The sequence below is a fragment of the Lactuca virosa genome, chromosome 4 (genome assembly GCF_052849685.1).
Source record: "Lactuca virosa cultivar CGN04683 chromosome 4, Lactuca_virosa_CGN04683_v6, whole genome shotgun sequence".
Classification (NCBI taxonomy): domain Eukaryota; kingdom Viridiplantae; phylum Streptophyta; class Magnoliopsida; order Asterales; family Asteraceae; genus Lactuca; species Lactuca virosa.
The window spans coordinates 256,779,693-256,800,239 of NC_136429.1; the positions used below are offsets into that span (position 1 = coordinate 256,779,693).

The following is a 20,547-nucleotide window of genomic DNA, read 5'->3' on the forward strand; positions in this document are numbered from 1 at the left end:
GTGGTCCACTCAAACACGAAGAATATTAACAAACTTTTCCAAATATACCAGTCAGCTGACGACGACCACGGGTATTGTTGTCCACTTAAATTAAGCAGCGAGATCTACAGACAACCTCTTAAATGGTTTAATTTTAGTTACACTATAACATGTTCCCCACTTCACGATATACCCTGGTTATCAAGAACGTCCAAAGAACTCCTTACTTTAGGTGAATAGACAATTATTAAGGAGGAAGTCATATTTAGAAAAAGGTGCATATGTTGTGTCCCAGGTCGGATCTCTTTCAATCACGCAGAGGGGACAACATATGGCTAACTAGGATAAAGGGATTGAGAGGTAGAATATTGCATATGCTGTGTTCCAGGTCGGATCATTTCAATCACGCAGAGGAGACAGCATATGACTAACAGATACAAAGAATTGCATAGATAAAGAGGTGCATAGAAATAGAGTTGCATATGTTGCATTCCAGGTCGGATCTCTTCCAATCATGCAGAGGAAGCAACATATGACTGATAGATAGAAAGCAAGAAAATAATTTCCTACAGACCTACTTTATCAGAACCCCCAGTTACCCTATCAGAACCAGAATTAAGGACATAAGTCCGTATATCAAGGAAAAGTTCAACCACTGTTCTAGATGCGTATTAACTTAGTGTATCCCATGTGTTCCCGTGTTTATCTCACTGCTCAATCTACCCGAGCGTCGTATGGTCTGTCCAAACAATCCTATCTAAATCCACACTGTCAAATCCTTCATGCCTACCAGCACATTGAACACCGAGTCTAGACAATTCAGATTCAGTCCCTTACACTAGTTTAGACTGCCCGTTATCACTTTCTTGATATCACTTCCCAAAAAATACCTACTAACGAGAAACAATAAGAAAATAAACAATTATCTTCAAAATGAATCAGTTTAAGATAAACTCAGGAGTATCAAGAAGAAAACTCAAACCGTAAGTCACGGATTGAATTTTCATCCAGAAGGTCTGAGAACAGCACGTATAATCTCAAAACAGATCTGAAAATTCTTCACATCGTTAAGCACAAAACCCATGATTGATCCTTTCCTTTCTTTCTTTCCTTTCTCGCAAAGGACACATGCTCTCACTTAAAGTTCTGAGTGTTATACAATTAAGAGATGTATCCAATAATGTGCCAGGAATAGCCACTATCAACAAACCGAAGTCTGATGATACGCCTCCATGGCTATTCCGACACAGAGCGGGGTCAGTTGATCTTTGGAACCCAGTCAATTTCGAAACTGGGTTGACCTTTGTCATCTGTGTAAGGAACTCTCTCCCACGACATGTCCTGCTTATCACAAACAGAAGATGAAGAAATATTAGAGTCATTAGGTGATTTGGGAGATTGAACCTTTGGTACCCACTTGTAGTTGGGTTTAACCCATTTCTTGTTCGATCCGATGGGTGCCTCGGCACTTGATTTTGAACTTGAAGCCGATCGCCGAGATGACTTTGACCTAACCGGTCTTGGTTTAACTGGAGCATCTCTTGGATTGGACTTCTTGGCGGGTATTCCCTTCTTGACCTTGGGATTTGGATTCTTGGCCTTGTGCGCGTTCCGGTCACCATTGCTTGAACGTGGCCTCGAAGGATTTCTTTTGAAGTATCTCCCTCTTGGCGCGTTCTGCCATCCTTGTGCGTAGTAGGGAACGTATGCGCGATTTGCACAATTTCTGGCAATGTGTCCAGGTGTTCCACAGTGAAAACAAGTCTTTTTCTTCACTGGGAAGTTGTTTCTTCCTGCCCCTGGTGGCGTATCCTTGCCTTGTCTATTATTGTTCCCACAAGCACACATACAGCAAGCCGTCGGTTTCGCTTGTTTTGGTGGCCTGTATTTCTCAACAGCAGGTTTGTTAGGAGTAACAGAATTAGAAGCAACAGATTCATAGTTCAAGGAGTCATTGGTTTGTTCAATAGTGTTCTCTTTGTTCTCATCTTCCGCTACTTTACCTGCACAGGAAGTAGAAACATCAGTATTCTTCACCTCAACACCCTCAGTTGGCCCTGATTGTTAAGTCTTGACTGGAGCTGGTTCAGGGAGTGGGCCAAACTGAGCAGGTGTCTCTTCCTCATTGGTTTCAAGGGGTGTGGTATAGTTGTCATTGAAGGGAGGTGGAACACTGTGATACCCTAACCCCTTAGATTCATTATCTTTAAATTTTAATTGCTTCTCAATCATCGAGGCAACTACCTCACTTGACACGTCATATTTTATGAAATTAAAATCTGCATTTTCAAATTTGTTTTTCAATGTGTCAAGCTCGGCAGTCATAGTGGCAAATTGTTTCTTAATGTATTTATAATTCTCACACTTGTTACTGTACTCCTCCTCCAATTTCCTAAAGTCCTTAGTCTCGGCCTCTAGTTTCTCTTTAAATGGTCTCTGGTCTTTCTTAAGTTCATACCTCTCATATTTTAGGTCCTCATTCTCTCTCTTTATCAATTCAATTTGTTCACGTAAAAATTTAACAGTTTTAATGCAAGTTTGAGAGCATGAAACTTCATTGACCGGAATGTTTGAGGAGCTCATTGTTTACCAAAAATGCCCTTTGACAAAAAACTCAAAAGTCAAATTTAAAAACTCAAACTTAAAAGTCAAACCGAAAAACTAAATTTGAAAATTTGAAAGTTAAACGAGAAAGTCAAAGTTTAAAGTCAAAGGTCAAACTTGAAAGTCAAAGTCAAAATTTTAAGTCAAAAGACAATTTAGAAAGTCAAAAATTAAAAACCAAAAATTTTGGTTGAAAATTGAATTATTAAAAATGAAAATTGAATTTTGGCCTGAAAGTGACAATATTTCGAAATTAAGAACCGAGAAAGAAGCCCTTTTTTAATTAAATTTGGGAGGATTGTAGCGTGTGACAAGCTCGTTCAAGTGGTAAGGCGCTGGAAGTGGAAAACAAGTGATCTGGGTTTGATCTTTGCAACCCCCAAAAAAAATTAATAAGCAGTTGCTGCTTGCGAGGACAACGCGTGCGTGCGAGGATGCTGGCCGAGAACACGAGGCTGACCGGGAACGTGCGAGACTGTGAACGAGAGGCTCCACCGCAAACTCGCCTAACCGAACACGTGCAAGGCTGGCCGCACACCGAGGACCGTGAACTCCGAGGGCCGCAAACTGCTGAGCCGTAAACGTCCGAGAAACCCTAATTCGTGATTACGGCCGCCGCCGAGAAACCCTACCCGCAAACGCTTCTTCGGCCGTGAACCCTCCTTCGGCCGTGAACACTTCGTAGATTACGTGAAAAACAGCATTTTTGACCTCTTTTTTCTCCAAAAATCGATCAAAAAGTCGTTTTTATCAAAAAACACAAAGAACAAACCACCCCTATTTTGCCAAGAGCCATCCAGAAACGCAAAAATCTTTCAAAAATAAGATCAAATACGCTCCATATCTGCCAAAATTGATTGATACAATCCAAGCTCTGATACCAACTGTAAGTCTCAAATCTGCTTGAGTATCAATCAGATCCGTTTGATGGTGCGGAATCCCAATCAAACGGATGATGCCAGATCAAAATAGAAGAGAAGGAGAAGAAGAATAATATGAATCTTCTTTGAATTGATGATGTGAATGAAGTTCCCTTACACAAGATTCACACACTTACACACACTTATGCTCCTTTCTCTCTCTCCTGGCCGTACAGTCTCTCCGTACACTCCTCACCCACCTAACATCTATTTATATGGAACATGGGCCGTGAACAGGTTCATGACCGTGAACCAGTTCACGGCCGTAAACACCCATCATGGCCATAAACACAACTGCAAAAACATATTACATGACCAAAAACTATTAACGCCCAGAAAAGTAAAGTATAAACCATATTTTTGACCCAACAATACTACTTCCGATTCATAACAAAATTGATTATGTATAGCATAAAGATCATCTTTCTAATGATAATGAAGCATATTTTGTTGTAAATGAAGAGGATGAGACTAATCAAGATTCTTTTAAAGGTTTTGTTGATCTAGTTCTTGCATCAAGTCTTATTGATCGTGAGAGTGATTTAGATGAAAACCATGTGAATGATCCTATGAATAAAAGGGATTACAAAGTTCTGATTCACAAAATGAATATGATTTTCAGGCATACTGAAGTGTTCTAAACTTTAAAGTTTAAACATATGTTGCACTTTCATGAACCCACAGTAAAGACGTTACTTTTAGAGAGAAAAAGATTATTTGATGAACAAGAAAAACTGGTGAAAGAAACAACTGATAAGTTGCATACTACTCTTATAGAAATAAAAGAACAACTGCTATAAGATTCCACTGAGAAGCTGAATGAGAATATGGATGCAACAACTAATAAGGTGAAAGAGATTCATACTTTACTTTGCAATGAAAATACAATGCACAATGCAACTTTCAACAACTCCATTAATGCCTTGGTTTCACATTATGATACTAAAGCTAAGGTTTTAGATATCAATGTAACCAATACTTAGAAGATCAAATCAGTCAAGCAGTATTTGCATAGTATGAAAAGAGACTTAATCAAGATGGGATGGTGAATTGTTGCTTGCTAAGGGAATTTTTTTTAAATTAATCAAAGGTTATGCAAGATTCTTGAAAATCAAAGATGCTCCATATGTTGATTATACTTCTCAACTTTTTGATGCGAAGCTTCAATCCATAATCTCAAAGTTTTATGGTTTAGAGTGCATTTTGAGAGAGGCTAATTCGTAACAAGGGGTGAAGGGGGTTCTAATGTCAACATCAACAATCCTTATCAAGTTTCTGACATGCGAAAGAAGCCTGAACTTGAAAAGCAGATTAATATTGGTGAACAATCTTTGAAAAAGTGTTTAAAAGATCTTACTCCTGATATTTTAAATGAAGTTTTTGGTTCTGGCAAAGTGAATTTTATTTATAAATCAGAAATTAACCCAACTGATGAAGCTGTAGAGAAAAAATCTCAAAAGAAGAAGGATGAAGATCTTGAAAGATTAAAACAAATTCAGATTCAATTGGATCAGAAAGATGCTGAGAAAAGAAAAAAGGAGAATGTTGGAGAAACTTTAAAAGCTCTATGGCTAAAATGAATGGTGAATCGAATGAAAAATGAGGCAATTAAAATGTGGATGTGTATTCGTTAAATCCAAAGTCTTATTTTGAGGTTGAAAATAAAATAGATTGTCAAATGGATCTTCCAACGACTGTGAAGGCCTTCTTGTTCAAGGTTTTTCGTAATACAGCTGGTATTTCCATATCTAATGCAACCATGAAAAAAAATCTTTTCAAGTTTGAAGTTTCGTATTCAAGCTTCAATATGAAGTCTGGAGTCCGGGGATGATTTTGGTTATACGAGAGTGTGTTGAAGAGAAGATACATGATTTTTTGAACTTCAAATTCGCAGTATTGAGAGGAAACAACAACGATGAATCTCAATTTTCTTTTGATGACTTGCCATTCATGAATCCTTACGATTGGATTTTTTTATTCATAATTCTTTCAAGGGAAAAGTCCAAATATGAGATACAACTCATTCACTTGAAAATAATGATTCGCTTTTACTGTTTCGGGCTATGTAAAATGGACGTGGATGTTGTAAATGTGATGAAGAAGAAGACAATGACATGTCCTTGTGCTCAGCCAGAGAATATTCAAGAAATGTGAAGCGGTTCTATTCAAAAAGATCCTTGGGGAATTGTTTACAAGATACATGAAAATAGCAAGGTGAAGAACCAGATGAAATTTTTCCAAGACAAACATTGTTATAAATCCAACACACTGACTGGAATTCTTGCACAAGCTGATACATGTAAGGTAAGCTCAAAAAGCAACATCAAATGCGTCTCATACATGATAAGGTAGGGGATTATAGTTCGGATTGTGATTGTTAGCATGATTCCTCAAGTATTTGAAGAAGTGAAGTGAAGACAACTTTCGCAACTCAACACAAAGGGGCAAATTGTTAGGTTTCGCAGTTTGTAATATTGTGTTTAAGTTTGTATGTGAAAGGTCTCGCAATGTTATATCTTATGTCCTCACTTTAGGCAAATTGTATTAGTTTGATTTTGTAGTTTGTATGCTTAGGCTTCGCAACTTTGATCAGTTAGTTATGACATGTTGTATTAGCTTAGGTGTCGTGACCTCATTGGTCATGTCCTAACCGAATCCCTTGTACTATCCTATATATACGGGATGTTAGCTAGATAAAGAGAGTATCTTTCAGAGAGGTTCTTACGTAAACTTCAATTGAAATTATTTAATCTCTAACCAAATTCAAATCTTATTTACCTTGTTGTGTTCATTCAATTTCATCTTTGCAATCATGATTTCTATCTTTTAAAATCCATTCAATCCTACACAATTAGAATAACATTTCGATCAAGATGCTTATCCCCACATTTTCAAAAAATTGGAAAATGCGAAAACTTGAAAAATGATGGAGTGCTCAGTGTCCACCATGTGTTTGTGTCGTGATCATCGCAGATCTAAAATTCTTTTTTTTTTGAGTTTTTACAAGTAGTGCAAATAATTAAAACCTAATGGTTTTGATACCACTGTTAGGATTTCTATGCATCTATACACATGATAATACAGTGTATATATTCTAACCTAAAGTATCAGGTATCCAGTATACATTAATCTTTCAAGTAATAATACTTCCATTAAGATTATCATGTAATAATATCGTATATACACTTAACACATATATAACCATATTTGGATCGCACAGTATATGTTAGGTAGTATTATTTTAAGGTCAAACCTAAAAATATGATGAGTCGAATATATATGATGATGATTACATTATCAGCAACATCTAACACTAATCAAGCTTCATGACAGCATGACAAGTTTCTTGGTGCTTAAGCTTCCGATCCGCTATCTTACTGATAGGATCTATTTTGTATTATGTATATCTTTAATATAAGGTAGTTATCATAGTTATTTAAGTTCCTGATATGTAGGTATTTGAATCTAGAATAGACTTATATCTAGTATATAAGTTACACTAGGTATCAATGTAAAAATAAAACATGCGTGGTGCATTCTCTCGATGTGAGAGATTTCTTTAATCAAAATTGGTTTTTGATTAACTTCGTTCTATGTTATTTGGATTGTTTGATATTTATTATTATATTACGACCCTTTAGTTGGTATTAGAGTAGGTACTCTATTCAAGCAATGTAGAAGCCATCTTCTTTGTCCTCTTCTTCTTCTAAATCTAAATTCCTTTCGTGTATAACTTCTAGAAACAAAAACATTCCATTCGATGAGAAGAACTTCACCATGTGGAAAACTAAAGCCATGGTTGTTCTTGAAACCATGGATCAAAATATGATAGACATCATTGATAATGATCCACATATTCCCACCTTTGATGAAACAAAAGACGGTGTTAAAACTAAGTTGTTAAGAAGACTCCTAAACATATGTTTAGTGAAAAAGACAAGATTTTATACAATGTTGATGTTCAGGCTTGCGCTGCAATTAAAATTCTCTTCCCTATGACATCGACCACCTTATTCATAACTATGTATTTGCCAAAGATATTATTGACACGCTGACTGTAGCATATAAAGGAACTAAAGAAGTGAAAAAATAGGGAAAACAATCTCAATCGGAAGTACAAACACTTTTTTGCTTAAAGGAATGAATCTATTACTTGAACTTCTAATCGCTTTAACTATTTAATGATTGATAAGAAGGTTTGATATTTTTAAACATGAATCTGTCTTAGTTCTTAAGTTTTTATATTCTCTTCACGGCAAATGGGAACATCATGTGGATGTGCTTAAGATCAGTGAGAAAATTCACTCTATGGATATTCACAACTTGTATGGAAATTTGAATAATTTTGAAGAAACAAATGTTCTGGGGAAACAGATAATGAAGTAAAGCTTTAAAGAAAATTCCTTTGCATTGTTCACTAGAAAGTAAAGCTTTGTCCCGGATAGTGACAGTGATAAATCTGATAATGCTGATTCTGAGGAAGAGTTCAGTGTCGAGCATTACTCAAGTGTTGCTATCATTATGAAGCACTTTGATAAGTATAATAAAGATAAGTTTGGTGGAACAATAAGGTTTCCCATGAAGTCTAACTTATCAGCGTCTAAAAGATCTGACGTTGGTAACTCCGAAAAGGATGAATGTAAATACTTTAACTGTGGTGGCGTTGATCATTTTGCTCGATATTGAAAAACTAAGAAGAATAATCAAAAGGAAGAGTCTTATGAAACTAAGTACAAGCTCTTAGTCGCTTCTTTAAAAAGGAAAAATCTTGAGTTCAATGTTCTTGTCGCTGAAGGTGAGTAGGTTGATGAAGAGGAATCATTGGATGAAGAAGTAAAAAAGGACATGTGTTTAATGGCAGTCATTGGTGATTTTTCATTGATGAAGCAAATAGTTGCTCAAGTACTTTTGAAGTTGAACTCTCTAAAGTTGCCAATGACTCCAAATTTCAGAACTCGGATTCCTTGTCGTTGTATCAGATCAAAAGATTTGTTACTTATTCAGAAAATGAAAAATCTACAATGTTTGAGTATATGCGTTTTGATCTTTCAAAACAAATTAGGAAATTATTAATCTAAAAAATAAAATTGAATCTTTAAAAAATGAATTATCTAATAGCAAGAAGTCTATTTCACTGATGAGCTTACGATTCCATAATGTTTTTATTATTAATCATGATCTCAACAATGAAAAGGACTTTGCCATTAGCTTGCTCAAAAGTGTAAAAGTATTAAAGGTAATTGGGCTCATTCTCATTTCAAAAATTTTAAAATCATCAATGATCAAATTCCTCACATGTGTGAAAAAATAATCATAGGAAGTTGATAATTCTATATTTATACATATATGTATGCATTATTTTAATACATTTGAGCATTAGTTTGGTAAAATGCAAAGATATTTGTTACTTATAATGTTTAAATTCTATCTTGCAGCCAATAGGGACAGTCTCAAGGAAAAAGGATTGAAATTGAAGAAAGCTGGAAAGTTGGAGCTTGGAGCTTACATTGAGAGGAGAATAAAGAAGAAAATTGAGCATATGAAGTTCCCACAACGTGGTCGATTATATCCAACGACGTGGCATTTTGAATTTTCTCGATTCAAGCATGAATATGTTTTTCACGACGTGACCATCTATAGGTCATGACATGATCACGTGTCAATTATAGAACCTTCACCGGCATGCACGGGAGCCTTGGAGCATACGTGATTAACATGTTTCCGATGATGTAGAACTTCAATTGTCATGATGTGGCAACCAGTATTAGGCTAGTATATATTTCGGACTTTAGATCAAAATGAGAGACTTCTGGTAGAGAGCTACGATTGAAAAGCAACTAAAACCCTTCTAAGAACCCTAGGAAGGCAGAAAAAGATTAGAGATCAAGAGTTTAAGAGAATAGAGCAAGAATTCCACAAAAATCATTTGGTTTGCCTAGACTTGATCATGTTTAACCTAGCTTTCTATTTGATTGTGTGTTTTTATTCTATGATTATGGGCTAATACCCTTTAAGTTTCATTTAGATTAGATGATCCCTAATAATATGTGCTAGTTTCTCTTTTCATGGATTATTGAAGTTGGTTTAGCTTGTGTTTAATAAATCACTACCTAGTATGTTAAAGTTTTTATCGTTATTGCTTATCATTCAAGTTTTGTGTTGTTAGATGACCACTTTGAATGCATAACCTGTTCTCCTAGTTATTTATGACCATTAAATTACTAGAGCTGGTGATTCACCAAAATCCTATATTAGGTGATAAGGTTAGTTGCTTAAATTATGCTAGAGAACATAACTTGATCATAATATGTGCTTTGGTTATTTGTCTTGTTCATAGATAAGTAAACCTTAGATTTATCATCCATAGCCCAAATTCTTCATAGTCAATTAAGTGTCCCACTTGTGCAAGACCATTGCCTAGTAGTTCATGAATTGGTGAAAACATTAGGAGATCGGACCAAGACTTCTAGTTACATTTACTTTGGTAACCAACTGAAATTACTCTATGTATTGACCTTAACGATAGGAAAAATGGTGATTCAAAGATAAACAACTGTATCTTTATATCTTGAATTTAAAATTGTCTTTACTTGTTGCTTTAGCTTAAAAGTTTTTAGTAATTAATCTGAGTTAATCTGAACTTGGAAAATCGGATCAACCCCCCCCCCCCCCCAAATCTTAGTTGTTTTTCTAGTTCAACTTTTAGTTTTTATTATATCAATTAAAATATTCATCACTGTGATCGACTCCTTACTTACACTGCCTAATTGTGTTTTAGCTAAGTCAAATAACTAGGATTATAAATTTAAAACTTTTTTCTATATATATATAATAAGACACATCAAGTTTTTGGCGTCGTTGTCGGGGAACGAATTAGTTTAGTTTTAATTTAATTACTATTATTTAATCGATCATTTTTGTGGGGTAAAAACCACAAAAAGTTAATTTTATGCTTTGCTTAAATTTTTTTGTTTAATCAAAGTTCACGACGTGACGGTCTAATCATCAGGACGTGAAAACTAGACATTTTCATTTTTTTCATTTAATTTGTTTTGTTTCAGTAGTACATGACCAGGGGATCTTCCTCAAAGATTGTGCCACCACTTGACGATCTAGAATACGCATTTCACAAGAAAAGGGATAATAAAAGGAAGGAGACGATTTAAAAGTCAAAGTGTTCTCACCTTTCAAGAGTAAACCAGAAAAGCAAGAGTGCGGGTACGCACCAGAAACTGAATCTAAAAGCGAGGTTGAAAGTGAAGTACTGGACATGGGGGACATCACGAGAATGAACATGGAAGAGTACAATAGGCGGATGTGTAATGACAACGGGTTGGGTCTCATACCACAACAATTCCAGCCGCAAGAAACTTTGAGCTCAAATGACATATCTTCACTGTGCTCAAAAATATTCCATTCTCTGGGAATGATCACGAAGATGCCCATAGACACATTGATAGGGTGTTGGACATTGCAAACTACTTCAATATCCCGAATGTTACACGAGATTTGGTGCTACTAAGGATGCTTCCAGTGACAGTTACAGGAGCAACAAAGGATTTGTTAAAGTCACTTCCACCTGGAGCGATCACTACACGGACCAACCTTTGAAATGAATTCATCCAACAATTCATCCATCCTTCAAAGATAGCAAAGCTCAAAAAGAAAATCCATAATTTGCAATAATTAGATGGAGACTTTGTATACGAAGTGTGGGAATATTACAAGTGGTTACTTCCCAACTTCCCACAACATGATCTAGACGTGCAACAAGAAATCTCCACTTTTTATGATGGAATCAATGTGAGCACTCGCGCCTGACTCGCAAGGTCCAATGAATAAGAAAGATCTGATAACCAACAAGGCTAAAATAGAAGTGTTTTCCAAGCACTCAAGAGAATATCACAACCCTCGCGATGATGTGACAAGAGGAAAAGCAAATGGTGATGGAGCTTCAGACAATTTAGCGGTGGTGATGGAAAAGCTCGATAATATGGATAGGTGGATCACTAAGATGGGACAATGCATTCACATGATACAAGTTGGGTGTGACAACTATCATGAGCCACATTTGACTAAGGATTGTAATTTGGACGAGAATGAGAATAGGAAGGAATAAGTTTGCTACTCAAGCGGTGATCGTTATGATGAAGATTGGAGAAGACATAAGAAGGAATGGAAACCCTATGACAAGTATCGAAAAGAAAAGGATGAGAAATACCAACAACAAGAGAAAGGATTTTACCAAAAAGAACAACCACCACCCGAGAAAAAATCCGACCTTGAATCGGTGTTAACTAGATTTATGGAAGCTAGTGAAAAGAGGCATAATGATACTGATGCTACCTTAAGAAACCAACAAGCCTCCATATCAAACACAGAGACTCAAGTCGGATAATTATCAAAACTAATGCATGAATGTTTAATTCCTAGAAACTCCGTACCAAAACCGCAACCACATGTGATGGAAATATCTACTAAAAAAGAAACACTTTTTAAGCCTCTGGTTATCCTCAAAGCAGTCAAAAGAAGCGAAGGAACAAACGAAAAATCCATGTGCTCAGTTTTCACTACGTGACAAGCATGATGTCACATCATGGCCCATGCAGGATAGTTCTAAAACTTCTCCTATTAAGCCTTATCAGCTACCTCTTCCTTATTCGTCCCAAGCAAGATTGAATCCTTTGGAGAAAGATCACAAAATGTTTATTGAGAAAGTGAATAGGATCGCGATTAACACGCTATTCATCGAATCAATTGCAAAGTGCCAGAATATGGAAAATTCCTAAAAGGTCTTCTTTGTACTCGACAAGAATTAGAAAATATGTCTAAGGTTGTTCTAAATGAACAATGTTAAGCAGTTGTGATGGAAGGGATACCAACCAAGATGGGAGATCCAAGATGCCACACTTTGCCATGTGAATTTGGAAACGCAACGAATATTTATGTTTTGGCCGATTCCGGAGCTAGCATCAACTTGATGCCTTATTTATTCTACCAAAACCTAAATTTACCAAAATTGAAGAACACGATAATGGTGATCCATATGGCGTACTGATTAGTTACTTATCCTCGTGGAATCATTAAAGACGTATTGGTGAAAATAGGAAAATTCATTTTTCTAATTGATTTTGTGGTCTTAGACATGAAAGAAGATGAAGAGGTACTGATCATTCTTGGTTGTCCACTACTCAACACCACAAGAGCTTTAGTCGACATTCGTGAGTCTAAACTTACGCTACGAGTGGGGAATGAAGAAATAACATTTGGAGTTGATAAAAAGTCCAAAAATTCACAAGCAAGCGATAATGAAATATTCTTTATGGATGGGATGGATGAAGAAATGGTTGAAGATCACAAAGAGACACAAGAAAAAAATAGGGAAGGTGTTAATGAGCTTGAAGAATTAGAGAAGATGATGGAAGAAGAGTTGATAGCCTTGGATAGTCCTTTGCCAAAGGAAGACGAATCAACGAAAGAAGTGAAAATTAGCAAGCCTAGAGCATCAATTCCATTAGTTTTTGAAGTTTTTGCCTTTACAAAAGCTCAAGCTCAAGTCAAGGAAGCAAGTGAAGACGCAGAATCTAGTGATGAAGAGGAATATATGCAAATGGAAGACACTAATAGAGATAAAAAGAAGGACGAAGTGGTTGTGATGAGTCAAGTGAAAACATGATCCAAGCGACAACCCGAGAAAGAAAGAGAATTCAAAGAAAGCGTACAAGAGAAGGGTTGTGGCGTACAAACGAAAAAGGACCAACTTACAGGAGAACAGGGTGATTCCGCTCCCATCTGGCACAACATAGAGCGGGAAGGAGTCCGGCTCACAACTCCTACAAAAGAAGCGCTTCTTAGGAGGCAACCCAAATTTGGTTTGCATGTTTCTTTCCTTTTATTTTCAGTTTATCGTTGCGTTTTCATTTTTAATTTTTATAGGATTAATCACTCACTCGTTCTCTAGTTTAATCAAGTGTGGGGTCATAAGAGTAATGTGGTGAAGGTTATTATCAACTTTTAAAGAAAAATTGGGTTTGTGGAATTTACTTACACCCACGACGTGGCGATTCAATAGCCATGACGTGGGATTCAAAAAAGTCCCAATTTTCTGAAACATTGATCATCACCATGTGACTATCTATCAGTCATGACATGACGATAAGGGGGGACTAGATAGATGTTTTATACCTAAAATAACCATTTGACTATCACTTTCAACGCAAACTCACGACGTGCTCTGTTTTTGGTCCCCACACTTCAATTTTCGAAAAAAAAATCATTTGTTCCTTTCTATTTTCTTAAATATTCCACTTCAAGACATGTTTACATTGACCTATTGCCCTAAATTTTGTTAGGTTTTAGTTGATTTGAGATTAGGATGCGATTAGGGTTAGATTTGCCCAAAATTTCGAACTTTGACTATGAATTTGACATTGCATGTACGATTAGTATGTTTAGAATAGCATTTTGATAAAACCCTATGCATATTATGGGATTAATTGGTTTAAAAGATGCCACGAATGACGAATTTTCCTTGCGATCGATTTTCTTCACGGCGTAACGATCCTTCTATCACTACGTGAAGTCTGGAAAAATAGCAGAACTCAGTTTCTGTTTTTCTTATCCATTTGGTTTGTTTTTTGTGCTTTGTTTGTTTGTTATTTTGTAGAATTATGGGTCCAAGAAGAGCTCAACAACAAGCACAAGGGTATGTGTCAAACTTACACCGATTGTACCAATTCCTGCAAGTATTCCACGAGATGTTTTGAGAAGTTAAAACAACCATTTGGGGTGGCTTCACAACCAGGACTTTATTGTTTCTCCAGTGATAGATTGTGCATGGTTAAGGGGCTTTAGGATTATGCAACAAGTGGAGCAATATTTGACTAAGCGGTATGTAGGGAATGGATTTTCACTTACATGAAATGCATGGCAGAATTTGTTCACTATTGAAGAACCTGTTTGTTAGGAGCTATCTGTGGAATTCATTGACACCATTCACTTTGAAGAAAACTCGTTGGACCCAACTTATGAAAGGGCACTTGCATTCCGACTAGGCGGGGAATATCGGGAATGCAGTTTATTAGAATTTTATTGGCGAATGGGTTTGTACGAAGAGAATGAAGATATGTCTCCACAGTTTCCTTTGTTTTTGCAAGATACTTCAAGGGATTTTTTTTGCGGACACCCAAGATTTTTTTTTGGCGAATGATATCAAACAAGAGGTATGACTCGAAAACGTTTAGTATAAATCATACGCGGCATGGTAACAAGGTTTCCACCCAAAACTTGTTTTATCTTTGGAGTATTATCACACCAGGCATTTTTTGTAACATCCCTTATATGTTGGCGAGATTATTGGGAGGAAAAGCGGGGAACTCGCGAACAGGGAGTCCTATTACGGGAGGAAATTCTATGACCCACCAAGAAAAGTCCTATGGATTTTGGTTCCGGGAATGGTTCACTCTTTAATTCATATTACGGCCATTGATCTCATTACTAATATCTTTGAGACTATGTGAGTGGTAGTGAACTTGGGAGGTACTTACGGGATACCTTCGGGTGACTTGGTAGTGCCGATTGAGGATGTGGAGGAGCCGAGGAAAAGAGGAAGACAGAATGTACGACCGAGAGGTGGAGAACGAGCACAACGTCCTCCACGAGATGTACACATAGGAGGAGCTCCGACTGACCCATTTCAAAACCGGGTCGGTACATATTTGGATAATCTTCGTGGGGGAGTAAACTACCTCAGTCAATCTATAGACACTTTATTCTCACATTTCCACATTGAGCACTCAGACAATATGTCACAACAATTTCCATATATCCGGAAATAGGAAAAATTATGGGCGACTGGAGATTTTGAAGTCCGGACGAGTGGATCCCGAGACGAGGACGACGCGTGAACCTTTATCCTTTTTATTTAATTTTTATGTTTGGTTTGAATTATTTTCTTCTGTTTTGGTGTGTTTTATTTTTATTTTTTTTTTGATCATGTAACCGAATGTTTATGTTTATTTTCTAAGTATTACTCTAGGATTTTTTTATTGTCGCAAAAATTAAATGATTTTCAAGAGAGAAGAAAAGTCGAGAGTGTTTGAAGGTTATAATCGAGAACCACAACTTTCGATAAGTGTGGGGTGCATATCGAGTGTGTTAGAGATGTTGAGAGTTTCCACAGAAAAATGAGACTTAGAAAGAGCCTAGTGCAATTTAGAAATAAATTGAAGAAATACCAAGAAATGAAATTTTAGCAGAAGATGATTGTGATAAATACCAACTCTGATGACGTGACGAGACTTATCTCACATTGTGGCATAACATTTCATTTCAAAGTAGTTTTTCGACATTTACATGGTCACGACGTGGTGACCACTTAGTCACGTCGTGACATTCCAGTTGCTCACGATTCAAATATTTTCACATTAGATTCCACGACGTGGCGCGTACTTTTCTACGTTGTGACACCTGAACATCTCATTCTTTTGAAGTTTTTCGCACTATATTTTCGGAGTCAAAGCTTTTGGTTTTATTTTGGCGGCACATTCACAAGCTGCAGAGTCCAGTTTCCATCAACTTTTAGAGATGTCAAGCCTTCCCACAACAAATCATATTCAATCTCCGAATACTACCCTAGGGGAGTCTGTTCCTTTTTCTCCCTTTCATTTGCTTTTATGTTCTTTAACTGTTTTATGCATATAATGAGGGCATTATGTGAAATAAGTGTGGGGTAAGGGGTCGAAAAAGGATTTTCAAGCATTAAAATTATTATTAGAAAAATGCTAGAATTTTTTTTTTTTAAAAGTTAATTTTATAGACTTGCAAATGTATCCAGAAAAGGTTATGTAGTCATTGTACTTTAAACTAATACATTTAACCAATAAGGGTTGAGGTTAAGTGCTCTTGCTTAAGCATATGTTTTTCTTTTAGGTTTTTAGTTTGAGTAAAAAAAAGTGAGTTATGAAAAAAAAAGTAAAAAAAGTTGTGAAAAAAAAATTAAGAAACGAAAAAGAAAAGTTGTAAAACTTATTGAGTGAATAAAAGCTATCAAAGTATGAAGATCTTGAATAAAGTGAAGAAATAAGGAAAATTGCCAAAAGCCAAGGGCTTATAAGTCAAATTTGTAATTTGTCTTTCTAGGTTATTTTTATCATATGTATGCTTCGAAATTTAACAAAAATTACTTTGAGGTTAAGAAAGTTTTCTGAGGATGTATTTAGAGGGATGCATAAAATGAATGTTGTTCAAAATAAGTGGGGAGCGTTTACGAAGATTGTGAGTATTTTGGATTCGAGAATTATTTATAATATTTTAGACACAAATACGTGTGTTGAGGTGATACATAATTAGTAAGTTCAATTCCGGTTGTTTTGTGTGATGTTGGTATTCGATGTTCTATGTGATGTCTTAAAATACGTTTTGCTTAAGGGCAAGCAAAAGACAAGTGTAGGGTATTTTCATGGTTATATATATATATATATATATATATATATATATATATATATATATATGCATTATTTTAATATATTTGAGCATTATTTTGGTAAAATGAAAAGATATTTGGTTCGTATAATGTTTAATTTCTATCTTGCAGCTAAAGAGGACATTCTCAAGCAAAAAGGAGTGAAATTGAAGAAAGTTGGAAACTTGGAGCTTGGAGCTTACATTTAGAGGAGAATAAAGAAGAAAATTGAGCATATAGAAGTTCCCACGACGTGGGCGAATATATCCCACGACGTGGCATTTGGAATTTTCTCGATTCAAGCATCAAGATGTTTTTCACAACGGGACCATATATAGGTCACGATGTAACCACGTGTCAATTATAGAACCTTCTCCAACAAGCATGGAAGCCTTGTCGCATACGGGATTAACATGTTTCCCACAACGTGACACTTAGATTGTCACGTTGTGGCGACCAATATTAGGCAAATATATATTTTGGACTTTAGGTCGAAATCAGAGACTTATGGCAGAGAGTTGTGATTGAAAAGAGACTAAAACCCTTCTAAGAACCCTTAGAAGGCAAAAAAAGATTAGGGATCAAGATTTTAAGAGAATAGAGCAAGAATTCCACATAATTCATTAGGTTTTCCTAGACTTAATCATTTTTAGCCAAGCTTTATATTTGATTTTGTGTTTTTCTTCTGTGATTATGGGTTAATACCCTTTAAATTTCGTTTAGATTGATGATCCATAATACTATGTATTAGTTTCTCTTTTCATGGATAATTAAAGTTGGTTTAGGTTGTGTTTGATATATCACTATTTAGTATGTTAAAATTTCTATCGTTATTGCTTATCATTCAAGTTTTGTGTAGTTAGATGACCACTTTGTTTGAATAAACTTGTTATGCTAGTTATTTATGGCCATTAAATTACTAGAGCTAGTGATTCATCAAAATCCTAGATTAGGTGATAAGGTTAGTTGTGTAAACTGTTGTAGAAAGCATTACTTGATCTATGTTATGTGGTTATTTGTCTTGTACATAGATAATTAATCCTTATATTTATCATCCATAGCCCAAAATCTTCATTGTCAATTAAGTGTCCCACTTATGCAAGACCATTGCCTAGTAGATCATGAATTGGTGAAAACATTAGGAGATCGGATCAAGACTTCTAGTAACATTTACTTTGGTGACCAACTGAAATTAATCCATGTATTGAAATTAGCCATAGGAAAAAGGGTAATTCAAATCTAAACAGAATTATTTGTATCTCTTGAGTTTAAAATCATCTTTACTTGTTGCTTTAGTTTAAAAGTTTTTGGTAATTTATCCAAGTTAAATCTAAACTTGCAAAATCAGATAAAAACCCCCCAATCGTAGTTCTTTTTCTAGTTTATTTATTAGTATTTATCTTATCAATTAAAATACTGTTCCCTGTGTTCGACTCCTTACTTACTCAACTTTACTACTACGTGACTAGGTACTACCTAATTGTGTTTTAGCTAAATCGAATAACTAGGACTATAAATTTAAATCTTTTTGGTATATATAATAAAACACATCAGAAGTCTTGATGAAGTTGTTAATAGTTTTAAGCAAATTGAATCAGAATGAAATTTTCCAACCCAAACTGAACTTATTCATGAATATAATACTAAATTTGTAAGTGGTGGTATTATAAATCATCAACACCTCATAGACAAACATTGTGTTACTAATCCTAATGGTCTTACCTCGTGTGTCACTCCCCTAACTGCTATTGACCGATCTGTCAAGCCCCTGATCGTGAGTATGAGTGTCCTAATACTACTACCATAATTAAGTTTCCTACTTCTAATGGTCACTTTCATACTGTCAAGAACATTCTTTTTGAATTCCCTGAATGCACCACCAGTGATTATGATACTCATGATTGCTCAGTGACTTCTGACACTGATAATTTTGAATGTTCACCCTCTGAGTATCATACCACTGATACCATATCTTGTAGCACTGATCATTCTCATGTTTCTAAAACTAAATAAAGATTTTTTAAATTAAATGAAAGTGTCTCTACTCCTTAGAAACCCAAGTCTCTTGAAAAACAAAAATCCTTCTCAAAAAAAACTTGTTATGGAATACGGAAGTGCTATAGATGTGGTGATCCATCTCATAAATTGGAAAACTGTACATTTGAGGAAAACAAAAAAGGGAAGATAACATTTTAATTCGAAACAAAAAATGGTTGAAGAAAAAAATTCATTAAATTGTCTCCCTGGTGAATGCTACAATATTTTTAACTCTGCTAAATCTTCAACTATTAAACCCATTGTAAAATAGGTTACTAGAGTGCTCTAATTGTTTATAAGTGGTACAGGGTTAAGAGCACATATGGTATCTAGACAGTGGATGCTCTCGACATATGACAGGATTCAAGTCTCTCGTGTAGGATTATGTGAAGAAAGATGGCCCCGTAGTCACTTATGGAGATAGTGGAAAAGGAAAAACAAAAGGCTTTGGTACAATCAAATGCAAGTCTATTTAATTTTCAAATGTGTCTTATGTGAAAGGAATGATGCACAATCTCATTTCAATTAGTCAGATGTGTAATGTTGATTATGAGGTTTACTTTAATAAGCATGAAGGAAACATTAATGACTCCAATAATGTCAATGTTCTATTCGCAAAATGTCGAAGTGACATTTACATCATGGACATGTTCTCCGTTGATAATTCTCTTACGCGTTGTTTCTTCTCTCGTTCATAATCTCAGCTGAATTGGTTGTGGCACAAGAGACTCTCTCACCTTAACTTTAAAGTTATATCTAAAATATCTAATGATCAGCTTGTGAGAGGTTTGCCTTAGATGAGATTTTTCAAAGATAAAGTTTGTGTTGCTTTTGAAAAAGAAAAAAGCCAAGTTTTCTTTCAAACCAAAGCAATATTCCACTATCATTGATCTATTTCATCTTTTGCATATGGATTTGTTTGGACCTGTTGGAAAAATATACTCATTAGTTATTGTTAATGAGTTTTCAAGATTCACATGGGTTATGTTTTTATGCAACAAGAGTGATGTCGCTAATGAGATCATCTCTCTGATCAAACAAAGTGAAGTATTATATGATGGTAAAGTCAAGCAACTCAGGAGTGATCATGGAATTGAGTTTAGAAATGTTACTCTTGAAAGTTTTTGTGAAGAGAAAGGTATTGTTCAAAACTTCTCAGCTGTTAGAACCCTTGAACAAAATGGAGTTGCTTAACGTCGTAACAAGACTCTTATTGAAGCAATAAGAACAATGGTCATTGATGTTGGTCTTTCTCTCTCATTCTGGGTTGAAGTTGTTAATAATGCTTCCTTTACTCAGAATCGGCCAATCATTGTGAAGCGTCATCGAAAAACTTCATATGAGCTGATTAAAAGTAGAAAGTTTCAAAGTTTCAAGAAAAAACAGACAAATGTATCTTCTGAATCAGAAGGATTAGCTCTCAAAGTTTCAAGAAAAAACAGACAAATGTATCTTTTTGGGATATTCGTCCATTTCAAAGGCATTCAGGGTTTTCAATTTGAGAAAACAAATTGTTGAAGAATCAATTCATGTAAAGTTTGATGA

The 20,547-nt window shown here is 35.5% G+C and overlaps 1 non-coding gene across 1 annotated transcript; it reads right to left on the reverse strand.

Annotated features, from left to right (window-relative positions):
• Positions 1–11,156: 11,156 nt before the first annotated feature.
• LOC145110528 (small nucleolar RNA R71) lies at positions 11,157–11,263 on the reverse strand. The gene has a single exon (XR_013709906.1). It is a non-coding gene; the product is annotated as a small nucleolar RNA R71 (small nucleolar RNA).
• Positions 11,264–20,547: the final 9,284 nt, after the last annotated feature.